The sequence below is a fragment of the Furipterus horrens genome, unplaced genomic scaffold, assembly GCF_987537825.1.
Source record: "Furipterus horrens unplaced genomic scaffold, mFurHor1.1.pri manual_scaffold_15, whole genome shotgun sequence".
NCBI classification, from domain to species: domain Eukaryota; kingdom Metazoa; phylum Chordata; class Mammalia; order Chiroptera; family Furipteridae; genus Furipterus; species Furipterus horrens.
In genome coordinates this window covers 23834485-23861031 of record NW_028327185.1, presented here as the reverse complement: position 1 = coordinate 23861031, position 26547 = coordinate 23834485, and positions in this window count along the sequence as shown.

The following is a 26547-nucleotide window of genomic DNA, read 5'->3' as shown; positions in this document are numbered from 1 at the left end:
ATGGCGAACAAACTGATGTGATTGATTCAAGATAAAACAGAAAAATCAGGTAGAATGGGATTCTCATACCTTGGCTGTATTTCCTATCTTCACAGTAGAGAAAACAATGATGGCTTTTTTTCTTGAGATTTAGCTCAGTAACCAAATAGTTTTCTAATATCTCAAATGTCATTCCAATGCTGAGAAGATTTCCTTTCCCGTGTCGTTAACCCTTCAGGTGAGGTCACAATGCCTTCTGTCTCCCTCGAGCGCTGCCCTCGGAGGAAGTGGCGTGCAGCGCTCGGGGCCACGCGGGGAACGTTGTGACGGCTGCTTCTGTGTCGAGCCGCGGCCCGAGCTTCTTTTGGGCACCGCTGCAGCCTGCACAACCTCAGTCTTGGTTTTCTCCTTCCGCGGCCAGGGTCAAGGCGGATGTACAACTGCAAAGTGTAAAAGGCACAATGCTGGGAGCTCACGTAACTAAGCTCAGCGTCTCCTCTGGCACAGGGACTGTGCTGAGTGCTGTGAACCTGACCATGGGTAACGGCCAGGACACATAGCCACAGATGAGTCAAAATTCTACCCTAGGATAAAGAAGAATCGAAATCTGAATGAAATGTCCTTGATCTATTGGTATATATTCTGAATTTGATAGGGTGTTCCATAACCAAGTTGTATTTTAGAAGAGAATCCCTGTTACTTAGAGTTTGAAGATTCTGTTATTGAAATTAAGTGACTGTGGAAGTCCTGCATGAACACAGATCTAAAACCAGATTGGGTCACGTGTCTTCTATAGACTAGACTTTCTGGTGGCATTTGCTGGACAGAACTAGGGTTCCTCTGTGGTATGTGGATTATTTTGAGCTATAGGCAATTTTGTCCTCATGCTCAAGAGATACTTCTGCCTCTCCCTTTAACCAAGTAGAAGAACTTGTTTTGGAGGCCTTGCACATAATAAAAGATGATCAGAGATAACCTCTCTTGACCTATCTATAGGGCAGGACAAACTTCTATTTACCACACAACTGTTCTTCTCATCATCCTAAAACGACCCTTTGAAGCTCCCAAAGCACCGTCCCTCCTCCCTGGCTCAGAATGTCTTATACAGCCATGTTTCCTTTCTGTCTCTGAACCTCTCATGCATGTGGAGTCTCTGACTCTCATGTATGTGTGGTTCCCATATATATGTGTGTATGAAATTTGGTCTTTTCTCTTGCTGATCTGTCTCAGGTCTGTTTGATTATTAGACCAGCCAGAAGAGTCTTGAGGGTAGCGGAAAGTTTGTTCCTCCCCACAGAACTCTTCAGGAAACAGCCGTTTATTAGCATTCCACTTAGCGAGCATTCCGCATTGTTTTGGGCAGTGCTCGAGGTTCTACAAAGTCTTCATGAGGAATAATAAACACTTACCTCTATCTCTAGGAACCTGCATCATCAATGATACAAACAAATACAATCTAATAATAGCACCGCGCAATAGAAGTGTCACCATCACAGAGATACTGCTCATACAAACAAGCCAAAGATGGTCCCTGTATATTTCCCTTCACTCTTTATTATTTTATGTGACTGCACAGAAACTCTATTTCTGTAACACAACCCTTTCTCCTTCCTGTCCTCTTGATTCAGACTGGCCTTGTCCACTCAAACAGCATCATGACCCACTAGCCTGCTCTTTCCCTTTCCTTCCACCTTCTGAAGCCCTTAGGGCACCAGGTTCTGGTCAGCCTCAAACTACCATCAAAGGAAGCCTCAGGTCTGTTGATCAAAGAAACAGAGTTTCAATCAAACTAAAGTTAACATCATGACCTCAGTGGTGTTTCAGCCCCAGAACCATGAGGGTGGAAGGACCCTGCAGACCTCGTCGTCGTCGTCGGCAGCCGTCCGTCTCGAGAGACGATGGTGTAGCTTCTTAAGAGTCTATCTGCACCGCCGAGGATGGCTGTGCAGTCCGACTCGGGAGTGACACGGTATCTGTCTCCTCCCGTGTTGAATCGACATCTTGCGATGACGCTGGAGTGTCCTCTCCAGTGAAGCTGAAGCTACAGAGCCTGGGCAGGGTGATATGGAGGGTCTGCTGTTGCCCATGCAGCAGACCCCCCCTCTCTTCGCAGCTGAAGGGTCCAAGGGAAAGACGGAGTCCATACAGCTTGGCTTCAGGTGCGCCGCAGGAGTTGCCAGTGTTGACTACAACGTCAAACCGCCTTAGGGACTCCGGCTCCGGATTTTCTGTCGGGGTTTACTCCCTTAGCCTTTCCCTGAAGAGGTATGCCGCAAGGCAGCGGAGGTTTTTTGGAGTCAGAGTTTTCCTTCTCTGATGTGACAGACCACACTGTCACAAAACCAGACAGAACCGTGCTGTGGCTGATGTCAGGACCTGGTAACAGTGATCAACCACTCCCTACCCTGGCCCCAGCTGATCAGCAGGGCCCATGACCCCAAATCCTTTATCACCATGATTGATAACTTTCCTATGTATAATCTCTCCCTGTATGGGCCGTCGCAGAGACAGGCTTTTGAACATGAGCTCACCTGTGACTCTGGGCACGGCAGGCAACAAACCCCTTTAGTTTGGTAACATTTATAATAGCCTGAAACCTATTAGCTCAAAAGTCCACCAGTGGAAATTCAACTGTTTACACATCCAATTGTTAAATATTCCCCAACAGAGCAGATTTTTAGCCGTTTTGTCTCCCTGCTCTGCCCTGTAAAACTGCACTCAGTGCCGGACAGCCACAGGTGAGATAAACCCATGGGTCACCGAGAATCCCCAGCAGATGCTCTCCCGGAAGCTGTCTGACCAGGACTCCCCTGGAGGCTGCTGAGCCACAGCCTGGATGCCCAAGCCCACCTGGGCCCTTCCTGCTTCCTGGACAGTGGCCACCAGCCATGACACCTCTGGACATCTGCTGTTAGACAGTTTCCCTGTGTGCACACCCATTATGATATCAAAATAAAGCTTGTGAGCGCTGCTGCCACCTCTCAGTCACAGCTTTCTCCTTGCTCAGCCCCCAAATCCTCAAATACCTTGATAGCAGGTAAACAGATTTAGTGACAGGGGAGGATATGGAAAGCTAGGAGGACCGTTGAAGAAGAGGGTACAGGCAGTCACAGGAAAGGAGACCCATGTGCCAAGTTCTTGAGTGGAGGACATTCTGGACATGCCCTTTCAGGAATTCAATGTGTTGAGTGTCAAAGGCAGCGGGGAGAGAAAATGGGCCAGACGGGCACGCAGCAGGCAGTGTCACACCGTGGGGCCTGTGTTCACACAGCAATGGAGAGCTGTCTGGGGATTTTAAACGAGGGGATAAGTGATCAGAATTGCATTTTAGAAGGATCAGCCTGGCAGCAATATGCAGAATGGTTTTGAGGAAAATAACATCAAGAAAAGATGCCCAAACAAAAAACCATTACAGGAACATCCGTGAGAATTATGAGGCCTGGGTGAAGGAGTGTTAGACCAATGAGTGTTTCTTCAAGAACAATAATGGAAAGGATTGTTCTGATAGATTTGACATAAAAGGTGTGAGTATGTGAAGAGAAAAAAATAACTTTCCAGAATCCAGTTTCAGCAAATGGGTAAGTGCGGCATGTAAATTAAAACAGAAATAGGGAAGTCAGAAGAAGGAATGGACTTTTCTTGGTGGGCCCACAGAAATTTCTACTTTGGACATGTTGAATTTGAGGTCATTGTAGTCATTCAAATTACGGACTAGAACTGGGACCCAAAACCTAGAAAAGATGTCTGAGTATAAGATAAACATTGAATCTAGTCTATGAGCTATAGTATAAGACATAGTAGTGACGGGATTGTCCAAAAATGTAATATAAGAATCCAGGATGGGTTCCTGAGAACACCAATCTGTGGTGGTGACTGCAGAGGGAGGAAGACGCAGAGGCGTCTGGGAGAGAGCGGTGACATGGAAGTCAGAAGGAAGAAATACACAGAAAGCAGGGAGGAATGGAAAGTCCCCACAACTGCTTCATAAGATCAAATTACTTAATAATTTTATATTTAAACTAATGGAATTTTTTTACAAAAGGCCGATGGCCAATGGCAGGAGAAGGTGGACAACTCAAGAATGGAGCACGAACTTGCCTTCTTCTGCTTTCTTGTTCATTTTGTGAACTCTTTCTAATATTTTAATAATCAAAGAAGATTCATGCAATACCAATATGTGCTGATAATTAATTAACAAAAGGAAGTGGGAGGCTTAGCTAGTCCAACCAAACCTATAAAAAACTTAAAAGGCACACTAACTTTTAAGTGAAAAGAAGTTTTTAAAATAAATGTTAAACATGATGAGGGTTAAAGGAGAAATAAGTAGTAGTATGACCAGTCCCTGTAGTAGATACAATAACACAAGAAGCTTTATCAGAACAGGAACCACAGCTGTCTGGCTTGTCACAGGATGCTGGTGCATACATTGCCTGGTATGAAAAGTCCTCAATAAATATATTTTGAAGAGATGAATTTGAGACTCAAACAGATTGCAACTACACCAATCCTTTTACCTTGAAAAATATGTGTAACCCTCTATATTAGCCAGGGTTCGCTAGAGAAGAAGAGCTAATAGAATATATTTAGATACAGAGAAAATGATGTATTATAAGGGATTGGCTCAGCAATTATGGAGGCTGAGAAGTTGCACCATCTGCCCTCTGCAAGCTGGGGGCCCAGGCAAGCTGGTATAGTTCCAGTTCAAGTTCAAAAGCCTGAGAACCAGGGAAGCCTGTTGTGTACTTCCTGGCCCAAGATTGGAGGCCCAGGACCCAAGAGGGCAGATAGCCATGGTGGGGAAGATGAATGTTCCAGTTCAAGAACAGAGAGCGGATTCACTCTTCTCCCTTCTTGTTCTGGTCAAGCCAACAGGAGAGTACATGGTGCCCACACACGCTGACTTCTTCACTCAGTCTGTGGGTTCAAATGCTAACCTCTTCAGGAGACACCCTCACAGACACCCAGAAACGATGTTTTAACAACTCTCTGGGCCTCCCTCAGCCAGTCAAGCTGACACCTAAAGTTATATCACACAGTCTCAGCCAATTTCCCTGTAAACATATTCTAACATTACATGGAATGGTGTATGAAAAGTGACTCATACAAACAGTCAATGCAGGAGGAGCAGATTGGCCTGGAGCTAACAAAGCTGAAGTCAGGGCCTGCCGCTGCCCTCTGCCCGTGCCCCTCCCCGGGCCCTGCCCGGCTCTACTCATGAGTTAATGTGGCCCGGTATGTTCATGATATTTGCAAAAGTAACTTGTTTTTCATACTCTTTTTATCAAAACAGATCCCCTGAAAGAACGGTGTTTCCCACAAAGCTTGGCTTTGTCCATGAATATATGATAGGCATTATTAATATTACATGAGAAAGAAATTATATACAAACTACAGAAAAGTCTAAAGGCATCATTGGCACTCAATAAATGCATTATTTGATTTATGTTCTAAATTATTTATGTGTAATATAACTTTTTGCAGCAAGGACACATTATGGGTTATGTAGCAGCACAGAAGTTCAACTCCAGGCAGATTTACTTTGGAGTCACCAAGCCTGAGAAATGACAGTGAAGCATTGGAGGAAGAATTCACACCAGTTTAATCTCACTCCTGCCCGGGAGGAAGGGAACAAAAGGGTCTGCCTTACAATTCTCATGGTGGTGAGTGAGAACAGGGAAGTCACAGGAGCCAAGTTCATTCACCTTCACTCTCGTCCTGTGGCAGTGGGCAAGGACGTAGCCATGGGAGCCAAAATCACCCACACCCCTTGAACAGCAGGGGTCCGTATACATGCATGAAGATGACAAAGGTGACACCCAGCTAATGAGCTGTGTAATGCTTATGCAGATAGAATTCTCTTAGGTAAGGGTTACCTAGGCAAATGAAATACTTGTGTGTGGAAGCGAAGATCCTGGCTACGGTCACCCTGACATGACAGCTTATAAATACATATAAAATATATAAAAATACAATTAAGTGGAAGGATGTTGGAGGAGAAGTTTTCTAAAAGAACAGTTATGAGATAAATCCACTCACCTTCTAGCAGTCAAAGCAAATCAGGAAATAAAATTGGTAGTTCATTAGCAGTGTGCATAAGTCAAAACAGACAATGTAGAGAGCATGTTTAGAGACTGATCAGCAACTGATATACATTACAGCCCCATCAGGAAAGCGTGGTCACGTTTATAATTCTATTTTCTAGATGTCATAAATTCTTAGTAGAAGGATATGATATGAAAAAAGAAACATTTCGGTGTGAATGTTTGTTGAATAAAGACTTTTATGGAGGAGACAGAAAAGGCCAAGTGAGGACACCTTTGCATTGTGAAATGGGCTCAAATTTGTATGGTAACGATTTTAGCTGAAAAGAGAAAGTTTATTGTGCTGTGATGTGAGTGGTGGGAGGGGGGTTAAAACATTAGATGTGGTCTGGAGGCATTGATTCAAGAGTCATTGATGTGCAATTGATGTACAAGCTGCCACCAGTTACAAAGTCTGGGCACAGTGGTGGCTGAGACCCCGGACACGGAAGCTTGGCCATTGAAGGACAGGGCCTTGCACAAACAGATGACAGCACAACTTTATTCTCTTATTTAGCTTTATTTATTTCTAATTGACTTTATTGGGGTGATATACGTTTCAAGTGTACATTTCTATTCTTTTAAATGAAATCTGTTTTGTCCTGGAAAAGCTCAATACAAAAAATAATCTTTTAATGCACAATATCTAAAATTTGAATCCCCCAGGTCAGGGGTGGACAAACGTTTTCTGTAAAGGGCCAGAGAGTCAATATTTTGGGCTTTGCTGGTCGACATCTCCATCAGAGCAGAAAAGCAGCCACAAACAATCAGCAGATGTATGAGGACGGCTTATGCCAATAAAATTTCATTTATGGACGGTGAAATTGGACTTTTTTATAATTTTTGTATGTCAAAATAGATTCTTATTTTGATTTTTTTATTCATTTAAAATGTAAAATTATTGTTCAATAGTGGATGGTACAAAATGGGGAGAGCTGGACCCTGCACTGGGACAGCTTGCCAGCCCCTGGCCCAGATGCTATTCGATAGGATTCCTGTTTTCCCCCAAGAGGTTAATAACCTTGATTAGATATAATTTATAATGAATCTCAAAGTAGATGGCTAGGAATAAAGTTCTCCTAAATTAAGTCTAAAGTAAAATTTTATCACTTTAAACAAAAAACAAAGTATCCCAGAATTTGTTATATCCTGAGAAAACACTTTTTAACAATGTGAAGGAAATTAGTTATCACCTGTGATGAAATTTTTGGATATAAGCACCAGGATATCTTACGTATAAATAAGACTTTACCTTCTTTAGAATCATTTTGGAGAAATTTTCAGCCTCCCTCTTTCAATCTGCCTGGCTGATTCAGGGCCTGGCTGATTCTGCAATATTGAGTGTGAGTGATTTCACTTCTTAATTTTATAGACAAGCTTATTTAATTAATATATAAATATTTATGAAAGTTTGAGTGTAAAAATCATATGGCCTGAGGTTTTGCCATTCACCTTTCAGTATATAAAAGAGACATTCAATATCTTACTGCTTTTTTTCAATTTATATGCAAATAGTCTGTGTACTAGCTCACATTAAAAAATCTTAGTTCAACTGATCTTCATTGTAATTAGCTAATTTTAATAATTCCCCTCTAAAAGTTTAAATCTAAACAAAATGAAATATATGTATGCAGATTTTAAATTTTGTAAACCCTTTTTTTCAAGTCTGTTTTCCTCTCTATGTGCACTGATATGCCACTTCTTCAATGGGTAGACCACGCAAGCTCAAACAAACGGAACGCGCACTAACTCTCCAATAACCCCGTGGGTGTGTGCACACCCTAAATTCCCCTCCCCGTTCCAGTGTCGTGATGTACAAACAAACAGACTCACCAGCTCTCAGAACATCTTACTTCCTGTCTCCTCTGCTTCATAAAGCCAATCGCATTAAACATATTTTGTTAAATATATTCCTGGTTATTTTATATTATTTGATAGCTTCATAAATAGTGTACTCCCTTTATTTATTTTCTATTTTTTTAATGCTGACATGTAAAAATGTATTGTAATTTCTACATTAATCTTATATCTACCCAATATTGTAAATTCTTATTATTTAAAAAATCTTATCTTTGTATTCTTTAGGGTTTTCTACATGGACACACTTATTAATTTTGAGGCTATCTTCTTTTTTTTTGTAGAATTTTTAGAGCTATAACTTTCTATCTCTATATCATTTTACAGCCTTCCTCAATTTTGATATATACTCCTTTCATAATCATCTAATTCTACAAATTATTTAAATTTAATTTCTTTCTAAACCATGCATTAGTCAGAAGGGTTTTCCCCCCAAATATTCAGGGATTTTATAACTTATTTTTTATTATTTAGTTCTAAATTAATTATTTTGTGGTAAAAAATCTTAGTCCATAGGAAGTCAAAATTTTAATATATTAATGGTTTTTATGTCCTAATACTTAATCAAATTTATTAATGCTTTGTGTGTGTTTGAAATAAAATGTCTGTTTTTTCATTGTTTGACACATAAATTTTTTATGTTATTTCAATTCTACTTTAAGCACATGGTCCATCTGTTCTAATAGTTCATCTTCTGTTCACATCTGTAATCCTGCAGGGTTCTTTTTTAATGACTGTGCTTATCCAAAATCTTTGCGAGCTGTTTACCAAGGAGAAGTATATTTATGGGCTGAGGCATAACCTACCCTGCTTTTTATAACCTGAGTCCCTCCAGCAAAGGGACCGGTAATTTAAAGTGATACAAAAATTATTTTAAACATTTAAAGAGAGAAGTAAATTTTAAACAATACAACAGGACAGAACCTAGCTGCCCTCTCAGGCACTTGCATGGGAGGTGGGACATTGCTAAGCAGGCAGAGAACAGGGAAGCCCAAGGGTATGCACAGGCCTAGGTCCTGATGAGCCCTACCTACCAAAGAAATGCAGTTACTCAGCAGCCCTAAAACAAACCAGCTCTGACTTCACCCTGTCCCAGGGCACTGCAGTGAAGAGCAGATTCTGCCTCAGGATGCCTGGGTGGGGCCTGCAGGTCTGCATGTCTAACCATCTTCTGAATGACGTCCATGCTCTGGGTCCAATGGCACTTCAAGGGGCAGGGCTCCATTAACAGGCTCTCGTCTGGAGAAAGTGAACCTCAGAAAGCAACTGTCCAAAGGCTGTTATCACCGACTGGTTTTATGCATTTTCTCAGTTTCTCCCCATGAGGAAATGAGCCCTTGTTCCTTCTTCGGACTTTCCTCCCTTCTAAGGACCTGGAACCAGAGGCAACTGCTCAGGGTATCTGTGAGGCAGCATCACTTGTCCCCAGGGAGGGTCAGAGGGGAACAAATGCCCCCACTAACCTCCAAAGAAAATCTCTGTCTCACCACCCACCCCCTCACACACACACACACACACACACACACACACACACCAGAACCCTCTGATTTTTTTTTTCTTTCTTTCTTCCTAGGGTAAATCTTGTGGAGAGACAGTAGGTACATGAATTCAGCACTTTGGTCAGCGCCCAAACAGGGTTAGCCGCTCATGTGAAAGACAGGCGGTGAGTGACTGTACCCCAGCGGGGACTCATCTCCTGTCACCCATGACCGTCCTCGCAAGACTGATCCATGTTACTTTTCCCACCTCCTACTCACTTCTTAACCCATCTGAGTTGGCTCTTAAAATCCATCACATCACTAAAACGGCTCCAGCAAGATCACCAATGAATGGCTACATGTCACTAAGGCAACAGACAATGTTTTAGTGTGATGGTTAAACTAAGACTTTGTGTTTAGGCTACTGGCCATGAAGGCCTGGCAAGAATTGAAAGAGTTAATGAAAATAAAATTCTTAAGACAATGTCTGACACAAAGGAAGCACTAAAAAATGTTAGCTATCATCATGTGGCTAGAATTTTTGCCATCAGTCCACTATGTTAATCATGAGTTGAATCCTAAAATGCTTTCTTTTGCTTCTGGTAACACGTTTATCTTGTTTTCTTCTGATTTTTGTGGCTATGTCTTGTCTTTTTTGCTCATACATCTCTAACTGGCCTTTAGATGTTATAGGTTCCCAGGTTCGGATTCTATGTCTCCTTTCATGTTGCGTTATTTTCCCCAGATGCCCTCATCTGCACCTGTGGCTGCGGAGACCACCTCTATGCGGATGACTCCTGTTCGCTTTCATGCCCAGCCCTGACTTCTCTTTGGAGCATCAGACACATATTTGACATCCCTCTTGAGTATCAGACCTACACATGTGATGTGCCCTGTTTGCAGTCACATAAGCACCTCAATTTCAGCCTGTCCCAGACCAAATGCATCATCATCTCTTATTCTATGTCAGAGCAGCCTTGCTCTAAGAAATCGCCCAGAGACCAATGTGGGAACAAGCAACGAGTTTATTGCGGGTTGGAGGGGAAGGGCTGCCCCCAGACTGACTCGAGGGCCTATAGGAGAAAGAGAATGGGAAGCAAGGGAATGGGGAGCAAGGGAATGGGGACTCCCGGTACTCCACGTGGGCCCATGGACGCGTAGGGTCACCACCCGCATTCTGCAGGTCTTTTGAAACTTGCCAACCACACGTTACAGTGAGGGTGAGTTTGCTGTATTAGCATATTCAGTAGATCATTTGCATCTTGTTCTTGTTCTGACCAGGTTTGCATCCTGGCTACCTCTAGATTCTGACAATTATTATGCATTCAATACATATTGAGTAAAATATAAAATGAAATTAATATATGTGGATTACCAAGAGCAGAACTGCATTCATTACCAGAAAAATGACAAGTTATCAGTCCAAGTTAGCAGCACTGGTTCTAGGGTTGGTTTTGGCCCAGCCCCTCCCGGGCTTCACTCTTGCAGCCTCTGCCTTGCCCCGTGCATTATGTCTCTGCCCTTGGGGATGGTAGAAACAACACCTCATTACCCCCCTCCCAGTGTGAGCTCCACACATCGTCCTGCCTCTTTGGTCTGGTGCATCTTTCCTCAGCCACAGATCTGTAGTTATCCGGGCTCTCCTCTGGAATGCACCCCACAAACACTAACACCTTTGCTTCCCTGAACTCTGATCAGTGCCTCCTGAATTAAGGAAACTGCCAGGCCCTGGTCATGTCCCCTTCCCTGGCTATGAGTTGGGGTACTACCAGGGTGAACCTCACATGACTCACCACCTCAAGGGTCACAGTCCTGTGTCCTACTTCCTGAGGCGTGAACACTTGCTTTCTTTGGTTTTCTAGTTGTTACAGGGGGAATATGAATCCAAAGCTTGTTAATCTGCCACGATGGGAAGCAGAAAGTCCCCAGGAACTCTAATGTTTTCTCTGTGACCCCATGACACAAATAAAAGTGACCCAACTAGCACCCTTTCCACTCGTCCTTACACCGATGCTCTCATCACCCACACGTGCTTCCTCGTGTTGCTCCAGCGCACAATAGGAGCTGCTCGACTCTTCCCGTTCAGACCTAATTTCCCAAATGGCCACCAGCTGCGGGTCTGTGCACTGATGTCACACACTGAGCACCTGCAGGGGCACAATGCTGTCCCTTTAAAACATCAACACAAGCCAGAATAAAATGTCCCTGCTTTTGCTCCCTTTAGCACCACGGCAATTGAATGGTATTTTAAAAAGGAACACATAATTGAAAATAAGGAAGAAAAGGGAAATTATAACAAAACATACAAAGACTTTTAGAGTCTTTTCTAAGTGGATCTTTGAAAATATACACATTCCTGCTCCAGCTGCAAAAGGCTGACACAGCCTAGCTGGGCTGCTGGCCTCACCTCGCTTTTAGACACTGCATATTTAATAGCTTCTTGGTAGTTCACATATATATGATTTCAAACATATTTCTCCTTCCATACAAAGAAGTAGATTGTGATTTGGGTATCCTAGTGCCTTACTGTCACCTGCCTTCCTTGTCACACTGACCCCTCCGTCTTCAAATAAGCCACAGCAGCTGAGTCCTTCTCCCGCTGTGGACATCTCTGACCTCCCCCTGCTGCCTCTCTTATGTCCCAGAGATGGAGAGAGTGGCTCATGTGATTACATATGCCCATCTGGATAATCCAGGAAAATCTCCTGGTCTTAAGGTCTGTGACTTTAATTATACTTGCTAAGTCGCTTTTGCCATGTAAGGAAACATATTCACAGGCTCCAGGAATTGGGGTGCAAACTTCTTTTTTGGGGGGTGGGCACATCTGCCCGCCATAAGTGGATAAATATTATTTATCTGTTTAGAATGAAGCCTCCTCATTATGGAACTGCTCATCATCGTGCCTCACCTCCTTTCCAGAGGGCAGGGCCTTAACTGAATATCCAAAGGAGCACCTCCTCCCTTTTAAACAGCCCTTGTTTACGCATGCCCTCAAGGGAAGTTGGAGTCTACCCTTACACCATAACAGAGTTATTAAACCCCAGATAACATGAGCTCAGTGGAATGTGCAAATTGGAACCTCTGTTGTCTGTCTACTAAGCGATGTGAACTATGCCAGCTCCTTCCCCAGCCTAACCTCACTCCACGTCTCACCCAACCTCATTGTCCTGATGGAAGGCATGTTGATGGTTCCTGCTGGTTCCCAGACACCAGCTGATGGCAAAACAATCGCTATTTTCAATGGCCCCAGTGGTCACATGACTCTGGTTCCCAGGATGGATTCCTGGGAAATAGCGTCTGGAGGGCACCTGTCCCGTCTCTAGCAGTCTTGACCCACATTCTCTCAAGTAGGCTGGGATCTGCTGTGACATCTGACCTGACTTTTTCCATATAACGTAAGAGAGAAAGTGGGGAATAAACCAGCTGTGCCGCTGATGATCGCCTTTCATTTTACACAGAAGACAAATTGACTGACTGCTGGTGGACGGACATGAATAAACAGAAAGTGGGTGTTTGCTGCAGCTGATCACTCGGTGTGAGCTGTGCTAACAATAGAAATGGAAGTCTTTCACCTTGATTCTTCACTGCACTCCTTCATCATTGTACAGGGTTTTTAGGAATCCAAAGAGTTTTCTCTTGAGGTTATTTAAAGACCAAATGTTGGATGCAACCGCCTCACCTGGATACTTACATTTAAGGGTAGTTCAGGTAATAAAGTCTCAGTAGCCCAGCGGACAACATTCATTTTATAACAGAGCTGATTTTAAATTAGGAGTCAGGGCTGTGACCAAAAGCAATATATTCTCTGGCTTCTGGATCTATATAATCAGCTAGGTAATGACATACTCTTCAGCTGATTAATTTTCTCTCTAGCTGGGACATCTGCTGTCATTTGAAAACTGTCCAATATGAATATCTGAAGCAGATGGGGGCAGCATGGAAGATGTCAGACTGGCTTCTGGTTGGGAGTGATATTTGCTTCTTTTGGATACGTCTTCCTGCAGAAAAGGGTTGCTGTTCACCCTCTGTTTCAGCCCAGGCAGGGGTCAGCCACCCCAGGTAATAGAAAGCACGCATCCCAGGAGAGGACCTGTCTTCCTTGAAGCAGTCTCCAGGATGCTACTCAGCGTCGCTTCGATGTTCACATGCTGTGTGATTAAGCACTCGGTGAGAGCCCGGCATTGCCAGCTGGACATGATTTGACACCCTTATTAATCTTGAGAAACATTCCCCCTTCCATGCAATTAGAAAAGTTCTGGAAAAGCCCTGTGCCATGTGTCTGCCTTGCTGCCAGCAGACAGTGCCAGTTGGCAGTTTCCTTTTCATTAACTGGCCTGGGTGTTTCAGGGTAACTCCTGCTTGTTGTGATGTCCTGGGTAAAGGCTGCCACGGGAAAGGGGGTGTGGCTTGCCACAGGCACCAAAGAAATGCTGGAAATCTTCTAAGATGCCCAGATTTCCTAGAGCCACATATGGTTATTTCCCGCTGTAATTAGTTTCTCTTTGAAGCTGGGCTGTGAACCTCAATGCATTGCATCTAGCTTGCTGGTAGAAATACATGACTTTGCCGATGTCATGGTCATTAGCTGGGCTCCGTGGCAGGGAAAAAAAGGAATCTGGATATTTTGAGCCTAAAACGTCTGTTTTTCAAGAAGAAAGTGTGTATGGAGCCCTTACGATGGGCTGGACCTTGCTCTAGGTGCCGGGGCATGGATGAACAGAAGAGAGCGCTTGCCCTTCCAGCCCTCCCAGGCCAGCAAGGTGGTAGCCATGCAAAACATAATTATGGGCAACACATTGTATAACGGAAATGTGTAGGAATAATTATGAAAGAAGACAGAGAATTTGGGGGGAAAAACAAGCTGTTAGTTGGGTCTTTAAAGGTGAAATGAATTCATTCAGCTGCAAACATGAAGGAATATTATTCCAGGAAGAAACACATGTATTCAGGTATAAAGATGCATTTTTAAGCATTAAACATGCATCAAATGGATGAAAAGAGAGAAGAGACATTTCCAGGTCAGTGGGTCCCAAACTTTGCAGCCTCAGAACACCTTTCCACTCTTAAATATTATTAGGAATATCAGAAAGCTTCTTTTACATCAGGTGGATTTATCAGTATTAACATAGTTTATAGTTTAACTGAGATATTTATTAAATTTCATTTTTAAAAGACACATATGTAACATACTAACACAAATATATTTTATGAAATAAATATATTTCCTAAACAGAAAAATAGTAATAAATATGACATCATTTGTAACCATTTATTTTATTTCTAGGTTAATGGAACACAACTAGAGCCTTGCACTGTGTTCACTCAGTTGTTTTGCTTGAGGTGGGTAGCAGGAACGAGGATGGGGTTTTTAATAGCATTTACAAATAACTGTGGATATTCTTTTTAACACTACATAAAGATTCCACAAGCGGTGGTTTGTTAAAGGTTTGGTGTGGTGAGAAATCTGAAACTATGCTAGTGAAGTTTTTATGCTCACATTCAATCCATAATTTGTCTTCCTCTAAGAATGGAGCTTTTTCCCACGACTTTGTGAAAGCACTGGTTCCCGTGCTGTGCAGCTCCTGTGAGCGTGGACCCATGTCCTTCTACAGCGGCAGCACCACACTTGTGCGTATCACCATGACCTCGTCAGAAAAGCCCGTGAGTACTGACAAGTGGTCAGAGACACAGGAGCAGGCACAAGTCTTCCAAAATTCCAGTTCTTGCCCAAAACTTGAATTTTCCCAGGTATTTTCCTTGAAGCAACCAACCAAATCTGTATACCTGTAGTCTGTCAGGCATTCCTTCAGGAAAAATGTTGTTTAAGGAAAAACAGTGTCACAGGCAGCTCACACCTCAAACTCCCAAGTGCTTCTTCTCAGTGAGCATCACACGGTGAGCGGGGCTGCAGTGCAGGGCATAGATACTCAGGGGCGGGGGATGAAGGACAGTGCTGCACATGCCCTCATTCTGAACTTTGAAAAGCAGCTCTCGGGTCAAGGTATCATAAAACTCGTCCTGTTCTGCCTCATCAAGGAGCTTCCTCCATGAACTGCATGGCCCCCTGCCCAGGTGTGAGCCCACCCTGATTGCGCTCAGACACCACAGACTGAACCACCAATTTTTGCACCATCAGCACAAATGCCAACACCAACGAAAGAGAAAAGAATGTCCAGTTTGATCTTGATGTTATTTTATCTAAAATTATGAAGTAGCTCGAAGAAAGGAAACAGAGGAGGAAAATAAAATTCACTGAGCAGCCAGTATGCATTAAGAACTCAGGACTATGAGGGTTCGTTTGGTTAAAAATAGTATTGCAAAAAGTGAAAGCAATTAGCCAAACCAAACTAAAACCGCGACAAATAACGAAGGCCCAAAAGGACTGTGTGGGCCCTCATAAGTACACTGCGGTGAGGGCAGGGGGTCAGGAGCCCAAGGACAGCTGAAAGCAGAGACACACACCACCCGCATCTTGGCCTTGCAGGGAAGAAAGGCTTCCTCCTCTGGCGGACTTTCCCCATGAACTTGGGGTCTTCGCTGCTGGCCACTACTGGCTCACCTTCGTAACTCCGTCACCAACGTGAAGACGCTCTCTTCTGTCATCAGTTCTAATATGAAAATTCGAGGCAAACACCGCTTCATCTTAGGCAGAGTCGGCAGGGCTTCTGGGATTGGTGGGAGCTGCTGGGATCACTGGCTGGACGAGGGAGGGCCGTGGTTTCACAAGGTAATGTGGGAGCTGCTGTTATCAGGAGAAAAAGGAGATCTTAGAGACAAATACCCATTACACAGATGTACAGATAGATCAACAGATTGACAGATGAGTTATCTACTCTACATATATTGTATTCCTCAAAATACATTGTTAATCTGCCGAATTGTGCGTCAGACAAATTTTTTAAATGAGGAGTCTAATTATCAGAGAGTTTAAGTAACTTTCCCAGTATCGCAAAGATATCTTTTGGGAGCTGCTTTTGGAGACCCAATTCTGAAGCTTCTGAGCTCAAGTTCATCATTCTGCTTCTCAGTGAGAACAGAAAGGATGATGATTTGGAGTCAGCTTATGCAAAAACTCAGAAAATCTCACTTTTTATTTCAATAGATGTACTTACTTAGTACTATTTTCTTAGCTGTATTATCTTAAAGTTTACTTTAAAATTAATTAGTAATTATTTGATAGTGAAAATGATGACTTTATCCACAAAGAGCTGCTATACTATCAAACTGTGCCATTTTAATGACTATTTACTGAATATTTACTATGGGTGAACTCTCTGTTAACTACCTTACACACATTGTGATAATTTAGTCCTTTCAACAGCCCTCTTAGTCAGATATTTATCATTACGGGCCTTCGTAGGTGAGTAAACTGACTTTCTGAGGGGTTAGGCACACCCATCCCTCCACCACATCACATACCCATGCACAGGTAGTCGGGAGAGGAGGCCAGGTTGTACTGAGCTAACAAACCAAACATCTCGGTGGCTTAAAACAACAGTTTTATTTCTGGTCCACGTGCCCAGTTTGCTGCAGGCAAGCAGTGGTGAGTGCTCGTTAGAGCCCCTCAGGGACCCTCTCAGGTGAAGCAGCCACACTGCTGACGGAGAGACAGTCCTATAGAGTGAGCACTAACTGCCACAGCCGAGCATGACACACGGCTCTTCAGTGCACAACACAGCCAGAACTGGTGATGTGGATCCTTCGACCTCAGTAAGTATAGCAAAAACATATCTACTATGTGCCTGGAAGGAGCAGAACCAAGAATATTTGGCAAACAAAAGAAACACCAGAAGCATCTCTTCCCATCAGCCTGAAATTATAGAATTTGGGTGCTCACTGCTTGTTTCTTCAGCTGAAGGTGTTATTCTTCCCCAAGTGAGGAAAACTCACTCACCTGTCACCTAATTACAAACTCGGTCTAAAGTAGCTGATAAGCTATAATTTGCTTTGCATATGTGTGAGGATTGTGTGCCTGATGTGAACTGATGCTACAGTGACAGGTTTGACATGCAAGGTCCCACCTACCTGCATAGACCTTTGAGCTGGGTAACGGGAAGTAGCAATGGAAATACAGATAGGATTGCTGGCTGATGCTCAAGAGAAACTGTTGACTTTGCAATTTTTCCTGCATAGTAAGACTCACAGGTGCTTTTGCCACTGAAGTTCTTTGGGCAATCATCCCAATTTTCTCCAAATGTAAGCCTCAAGGCCAGGTCTCCCCAGATGGGTGGTGTATAAATACCTACCTCTCTTACACAGCCAAGGACACCATGCCTGAATGGGGAAGGCCTTCCTCTCAGTACTAGCACAAAGGTAGATATATTATCTGCAGGCCTTTTAATTCCCTTCCTTGCTAAGCAATAAAAAGGAACAAAAGTATGAGACTGGGGAAGAAGTGAAGCTCAAGAAATAGTAAGTTCTAGAAAGCCATTATTTTTATGTGTAGTGTATGATGCTCTGCTGAGCTAGGACTAGAATGGCTTCAACAATACCCACCCCAACCCAAACCAAAGGCCATTTCAGAGTGAAATTATAGATCTGTGGACACAGCTCTTGGTAAATGACCCACAGGTCTATAAAGCTAGAGTCATGCTGGTAGGTTTTTCTATCAAGAAGATGCATGTCAGTCAAGGGACAGAGGGCAGAGTACAGGGAGAGTGTAAAGGTAGAGTTTCCACTTGTCCTCTCAGAGTGGAGGCAGGACGGCGTCACTTTTCTGGCTTCATCATGTGACCATAAGCACTTGATAGATGCCAACTAGGGAAGCTTCCCCAAGCCTTCGTGTCTAGAGATGGCGTTGGGGCTCCATCACTTAGGCATTGCCCTGTGGCTTCAGCCCTGGCCCCTCTACAGGAACATGCAGCTGATACTGTGTGCCACATGCTCCTGCCCCAAATCACATCGTTAGACTGTATGCGGATAGCCCCTACCCTGAATCACAGTGCTCTCCTCATATCAGGAATAATGATGGTTCAAGGGCTTAGCAGTTACCTCCCAGAGGCCAAGGCCAAAGGCCCAAGCCCCGCTAGGACACAGTTAAATTCTTTACTACACACACAACACACACACAATTATACCCAAATATTTTATACTTGAAGCCCATCCTGACTTATATATATTGTCCACTGGGGGGAAAAATGGCACAAGAGAAAAATGCTATTATTGTGGCCACTGACAACTTCTGTAAATATTCCCCTTTAGAGGGAGAATTTTCCAAAGAAACGGTAGTTATTCTAATTTCTCCAGTAATATATTACATAAGAGACCCAATAAAGTAAAATCTAGGGCCCCAGAATCCTTAGGATGAGGGGGTAATTATGAACTTATCATTATTTTAAAGGAGCTGGAAGCTGAGCTTCCCACTCTCCCTCTGTTGACCTCATAACTCATCTCCAGAGACCTTTACTCTGAAGTTCAGAGCACGTCACTGCAAATGAATAAATTAATGGCAAAGAAGACTCAAAGTCAAATGAGCAAAAAATCAGTATTCCAGTGCTCTCTGCGTTGAGGAAAAACTAACTAAGTTTATTAGATCTGTTTATGAGTGACTCAGCTCTGACAACAATGTTGGCTTTCCAATTAGGTATGTTTGGTAAGATATGGTTATTAACCTCAGGCCATGTCAACAGCTCACTATCTAGGACCTTACATAACTGTCACTATATGGTCGCCAAAATGTTTATGGCCTTCAGGAAACAAGTCTAACACACAGGACAGTCTGAGCTATGAAATTGTATTGCTTGCCCTATAAATCTATGGATGACTTTTCTATGATAAATTGTTCAACTTCTCAATGTAAAAAGAGGCAAAAACACAAGGAAATTGACACATAAATTGGGAGCCTGGCTTATTTCAAATTTCAGAGAATGCTTCCTGAGAGATTACAACCCTGGTTGGAGAGATGGCAGATGTGAATGGCTTGTGGGTTACATAATTCTCCAGGCCCCAGAGGTACAGGCTCAAAGAGAGAAGAAAACACAGTCTTTCTCCAGAGGAAAGAATGTAAAATTGTTCACATCTGAGGCATAGTAATTCAAAGTGATGGTAAACTATGTTTGTTTTCTATTTCAATCTTCCTTGCTTTACTTAATTATTACACATACTTGCTCTCTCTCATAACCATTTTGCTGTTTTAGGTCACCTGTTTTCAAGCAGACAGGAGGGGACAGAACACATTCATAGAAAGTGCTTTGTTTTCACACAGGATGGGGAGAAAGAATGCACGTCTAAAAAGTGAGTCATTCATGGGAATTGCTCTGCCAGGGCAAAGCCCGCGGTTCTGTGCTGCTGCCCAGCATGGCAGAAAAAGACACATCTTCATAGCCACATCTTCCAAGGTGCAGTAGTGCTACCTCACTTCAATAACCTCTTCTGCCCGCTTTCCCCTCGACACAGCTAGCTCATGGACCATTCTCCATTTCTCCTCGTGTTAGACTCCCACCGCATGGTGACTTGAATGGCCAAATGGCAAAGGGGACAAACAGGCCCAAGCCCAGCTACAGAATGGGAGCACTGCCTGAGCCTTCATGCGAGTAGGAACCACCTCCTCTGTCTATTACATCAGGATTGCGTGAGCCTCAGACTGTCCCTGCCTAATGGGCTCTACATTTTGCTCCAGCTTCAGTTACCTCAGTGATGCATCATTATTTGCTACAAAGGCTACACTTTCCACAAAGAGAAAAGCATGATTAATAAATGAACCATGCCCATAATGGAGAGCCAGTAGATGCAGGGGCACAGTAGAACAGAGATCTCTCTTAAAAGTGACATGGTGTGACATGAACTTGAAAAGCAGGAGCTGCCTGTACAAGGATGACGCCTGGTATCTGAGACTCAGAAACACCGGCTGCTGATACAACACTCCAGCCTTCATCACAGTCATTCACTCATTACTCACTCACTCATCCAACAACTCATTTACTCAGCAAATATTTATGAAGCTTTTGTGCAAGCTATTAGGCTAATTGATGGATTTAAAAATGAAGAAGACTGGTGCTTACCCCAAAAGAGGCTACAATCCATTACAGGAGATAAGCAACTATTATGAAAGCAAGAACAATTAAGAACTAATTGGCTGCTGCCAACAGAGTACCGTTCTTTCCCATGAATGAAATTTGGAAAATACTCATGGAGGCTGTGGCACCTAAGCTAGGTCTTAGATCACAAGTACACTTCCAAAGGTTAATGGAGAAGATTAAGACATTTAATTAGATTAAGTGACTTAAGAGGATGCAAAGAGCTAAAAAAGAAGCTTTGGTTGAAGTTCAGAGGCATTATATTTGGTAGAATGTCAGCTATGTTTTAAAAAAATTATTATAAGAGATGAAGCTGAAAGAGACAGCTAGGTTCAGATGGCAGTGGATCTTAAATATAAGACTATGAGGTTTACTCTTCAATGACTAATCAAAAGGGAGTCACTGAAGTCCTGATCACTGAGCAACAGGGACCCAGCTGGCTTTGTGAGTGTCATCTAATGGGGGTACGGGCCACAGACTGGGGGCAGCGGAAGCCATTAGAGTGGGCTTGTACTGAGTCCACACAGAAGGGATAATAAAGGGTTGGATGATCACAGTGCTGAAATGTAAATGAGACGCAATGTGTCTGTGTGTGTGCACATACATGTGCATGTGTTTGGCATAGGGTTATTGTAAAGAGATAAGGAATGAGTTTTTTGATAGTTGAGGTTTAGGAGAATTCAAAAATAAATTACTTTTAAGCTTCATGCATGGGCAATTGAGGAGAGTAATGTCATTAACAAATATTGTAGGCTTATAGTCAAAATCAAGCATTGGTAAATGCTCTGCTGGCTTCCTCCCACAACCACATCAAAACTACAACTAAGTATAGAACAACCATCATTCAGAACAACATCAAGTCTAGCTAAGAAGAAGTCTAAGGATATAAAAAAGGATATAAACTAAGAATATAAAAAAGAAGGCACATCGATTGACACTTAGGAAGAGCAAAGATGCAGAACAGGCAGGTCTCACACCCACATGTGGTGGATAAAAATTGGAAGAAATGTCTCAGCTGTGGAGGTCCTCCATGAGGAGTCCCAGCCCCACATCAGGCCTGCCAACCCAAGGTTTCAGTGCCAGGAAGAGAAATCCCCATAACTTCTGGCTATAAAAGCCAGCAGGAATTGAGACTGAGGGAGATGCAGGTTTCTGGAATCCCAGGCAGTTTTTCTTAAAGGGCCCTCATGAGAACATACTCAGACTCACTCATTCTGAGCTCCAGCAGTGGGGCAGCAGCTTGAAAGTTAGAATGTACATGCGAGGAGAAACTGAATTGTCTGGCATCATAGCAAGACCTGGAGGAGCAACTTTCTCCCAGACAGAAGTACTGGCAGAGGCTATAGTTTATTTTCTGAGCTCCTCCCCAGAACTAGCTGGTGGGTGCCATATCTGAGTCTCCATCAACCTGACCCATCCAAGTCACTTCTGGTTTTGTTTCCATACAAATGGCTCATGATGCAGAATTTCCTAAAATCTCTCAAAAGTTCACATACCACAAACAAGCATCATGTGGCATCAGCATGCCCCAGACTTTTTGTTAAGTGGCCCCAAGTCTGGCACTATTGGCAACTGGTCTCAGTCCAAAGCCTAAATTCTCTCAGACACTACCACCCAATCACAAGTAGCAGCCATTTGTAGATCACTTTGTAGCTCATACCAAGTGGCCCTAGGTAGTACACAGGCAGTGGCTGATCTTGACCTGCACCAGAGCCCCTCCCAAGACACTCCAGAAGCAACATACCCATTGGCTAGCTTCAAACCTCATCAGTGCACCGCCCCCCACTAACTCCACAAATGATACACCTAAAGACAGACTAGGTAGGAGCCAGAGCCCACTAAAGCAAATCCTGCTCGATGGGACTGGCTCCTGTACAACAGATCCCCCACTATAGTCATGGCCAGTCTTCACTACCAATCACCCTGAGGATCAATCCCTCCCATTGATGTGCCAACATAAAACAAGGCTCAACTACAACAGGAGAGCACACACAACCCACACAGGGGGTGCACCTGGAACAGCAGGTTTAGGTTACCCAAGAGAGTGTGCCATTGAGCCCCACAGGACACCTACTACACAAGGCCACTCTACAAAAGCCAAGAGATATACAGCTTTACCTAGTCCATAGAAACAAACACAAGACAACAGCCAAAATAAGAAGAAAAAAAATAAGTCCCAAATAAAAGAACAGAACAAAACTCCAGAAAAAGAACTAAGCAAAATGGAGCAATCTACAAGATGCAGAGTTCAAAACACTGGTTATAAGGATGCTCAAGGAACTTGGGGGAAAAGAAGATAAACTCTGTGAGAACGTCAACAGAGAAAGAAACATATAAATGAAGATAGAAAACATAAAAAACAAACAGTCAGAAATAAAGAATATAATAATTGAAATGAAGAATATTTAAGAGGGATTCCAAAGTAGATTAGAAGACTGAAGACTGAATCAGCAATTTGGAAGACAAGATAATGGAAAACACTCAATCAGAACAGTAAAAAGGAATCAGAATTCAAAAATGAGGACAGTTTAAGAGGATTCTGAGACCACATCGAGCATACCAACATTCACATTATAGGGATACCAGGAGAGGAGAGAGAACAAGGGTTTGAGAATATATTTGAAGAGATAAGAGGCCCATATTTGGAAAACTATAGGACACTAAGAAAGGAAATTAAGGAAGAGTCAACCAAGATGGAGGCCTAGATAGACACACTGGGTCTCCCTCCACAACTAAGAAGGAATACAACTACCTCAAAACTAGAGACAACCAGAAGTTCCAGAATATTGAGCTGCATGGAAGTCCAACAAACAAAGATATAAAGAAGAAATACTCATCCATACAGGTAGGAGGGGCGGAGCTGAGGTGGAAAGGAAGCAGTGTGGCAACAGTGGCAGCAGCAGGGGTGGCAAGTCAGTGGAGAGCACAGTCATGTGTTTTAAAAAGGAGGGAGGGACACCTGGAGAGCGCTCCTAGCCCCAGACCAGACTGTGCAGCTATGGTTCCAGCGCTGGGGAAAGTAAAGCCTCATTGCTTCTGACTGTGCAGACCAGTGGGGGTTGGGGCGGAGACAGAAACTGCCAGTCTCTCAGCAGAGTCCACTTGTTTAAAGGGCCCGCACGGTCCTAGATCAGCTGCAGATCCACTTACTCTGGGAATGACAGTCATGGCAACAGCTAGAGAGGCATCAGTCCCATATGGAAGTGGGAGAAGTGCCTGGAAAGGGGGCAAGTGCTGAGCAAGCAGCATTGTTCCTTCTCAGACTCCTCCCCCACATACAGTGCCACAACATGGTGAAACAGGTTGCCAGTTACTGATGAATACCTAAGGCTCCACCCCTTACAACATAATAGGTGTGACAGCTCTACCTAAGACACAGAGGCAAACAAACAAGGGGGCCTGTCAAGATGAGGAGACAGAGAAGTATGGCCTAAAAGAGGGAACGGATTAAGGTTCCAATGGGAGAACTAAACGAAGAGGAGATAGCCAACCTAACAGATGTAGAGTTCAAAACACTGGTGTTAAATACACTCACAGACTTGATAGATATGCTTAAGTATGGCAAATGCATAAGGAAAGAAGCAAAGGCTATGATAAATGAAACGAAAGAAAATCCACAAAAAAAAAAAAAAACAATGGTGAAGGGGAGGAAATGGGGGTCCAAACTAATGATTTGGCACATAAGGAGGAAATAAACAGTAAACCAATACAGAATGAAGAAACAAAATTTGAAAAAATAATGAGGAGAGGTGTAGGAACCTCTGGGACAACTTTAAACATGCCAACAGCAGAATCATAGAGGTGCCAGAAGGAGAAGAGGAAGAGCAAGAAATCAAAAGCTTAGGTGAAAAAAATAATGAAGGAAAACTCCCCAAATTTGGTGGAGAAAATAGACATACAAGTCCAGGAAGCACAGAGAGTCCCAGACAAGCTAGACCCAATGAAGACCACACCAATACACATCATAATTAAAATGTTAAAGGTTTAAGATAAAGAGAGAATCTTAAAAGCAGGAAGAAAAAAGCAGAGCGTTACCTACAAAAGGGTGCCTTTAAGACTATCAGCTGATTTCTCAAAAGAAACTTTGCAGGCAAGAAAGGACTGGCAAGAACTATTTAATGTGATGAAAAACAAGGACCTACAACCAAGATTACTCTATCCAGCAAAGCTATCATTTAGAATGGAAGGACAGAGAAAGTGCTTCACAGACAAGGTAAAGCTAAAGGAGTTCATCATCACCAAGGATTTGTTATATGGACTGTAAAAGGGACTTATTTAAGAAAAAGAAGATAAAAACTATGTACATTAAAATGGCAACAAACTCACAACAATCAACAACTAATTCTAAAAAATAAAAACAAAACCCAACTAAGAAACCAGAAAAGGATCAGCATCATAGGTATGGGGATCATTTGGAGGGTTATAAGCTGAGAAGGGGAAAGGGGAGAAACGGGGAAATGGTGCAGAGATTAAGGAACATAACTGGTTGGTACAAAGTAGACAGGAGGAATTTAAGAATAATATAGGAAAGGGTGAAGCCAAAGAACTTATATGCACGACCCATGGACATGAACTAAAGGGGGTGGGATTTCTGGAGGGAAAGGAGGTACTGGATAGAGGAGAGCAAAGGGAAAAGAAATTGGGACAACTGTAACAACATAATCAATAAAATATACTTAAAAAAAGAAATTAATGGAGATACAAAAAAGTGGTAGCATATACTGTGCTCATGAATTAGAAGAATTAACATCATTAAAATGTCTATAGTAGCCAAAGTAATCCATAATGCAATTCTTATTAAAATACCAAAGACATATTTTACAGATCTAGAACAAATATCCCAAAAATGTATATGGAACTAAAAAAAAAAAAGACCTTGAATAGCTTCAGCAATCTTGAGAAAGAAGAACAGAGTTGGAGGGATGACAATATCTGATATCAACTTACACAACAAAGCCACTGTAATCAAAACAGTCTTGTACTGGCATAAGAACAGATAGATGCATAGATCAATGGAACAGAATAGAGAGCCCAGTAATAAACCCATGTCTTTATGGCCAAGTAATATTTGACAAAGGAGGCAAGAGCATACAATGGAGTACAGGCAGTCTCTTCAATAAATGGTGTTGGGAGAACTGGAATGGTACACACACACACACACACACACACACACACAATGAAACTAGACCACCAACTTACACCATACACCAGAATAAACTCAAAATGTATAAAAGACTTAAATATAAGTTATGATACCATATTATACTAAAGGAAAACTTAGGCAGTAAAATTTTAGTAATATCACATAGCAATATTTTTGTGGATATACGTCCTAGAGTAAGGGAAATAAAGGGGAAAAAATAAACAAATGGGACTACACTAAATTAAAAAGTTTCTGCACAGCGGAAGAAACCATCATCAAAATAAAAAGGAAATCCACTGTATAGGAGAGCATATTTGCCAATGATACATTGAACTAAGGTTTAATCTCCAAAGTATATAAAGAACTCATAGAACTCAACACAAGGGAGACAAACAATCCAATTAAAAAATGAGCAAAGGACCTGAATAGATACCTCTCAAAGGATGGCCCATAGACATATGGAAACATGCTCAAAATCACTAACCATCAGAGAGATGTAAATTAAAACCACAATGACATCACGTCACACCTGCCAAAATGGCTAGCATTAATAAATCAACAAACAACAAGTGCTAGCAAGGATGTTGAGAAAACGAAACCTTAGCACACTCTTGTTGGGAATGCAAACTGGTGCAACCACTCTGGAAAAGAGTATGAAGTTTCCTCACATGATTAAAAATGGAACTGCCTTTTGACCCAGTGACCCACTGCTGAGAATATATCCAAAGAATCCAAAAACCAATTCAAAAGAATATATGCACCCCTATGTTCATAGCAGCATTATTTACAATAGCCAAGATTTGGAAATTACTTAAGTGCCCTCAGTATATGAGTGGATAAAAAGGCTGTGGTACATTTATACAATGTAATACTACACAGCAGTGAAAAAGAAGTTCTTTCCTTATGAGATAGCATGGATGGAACCAGAAACTATTATGCTAAGTGAAATAAGACAGCCAATGAAAAACAAATACCATATGATCTCACTTATAATT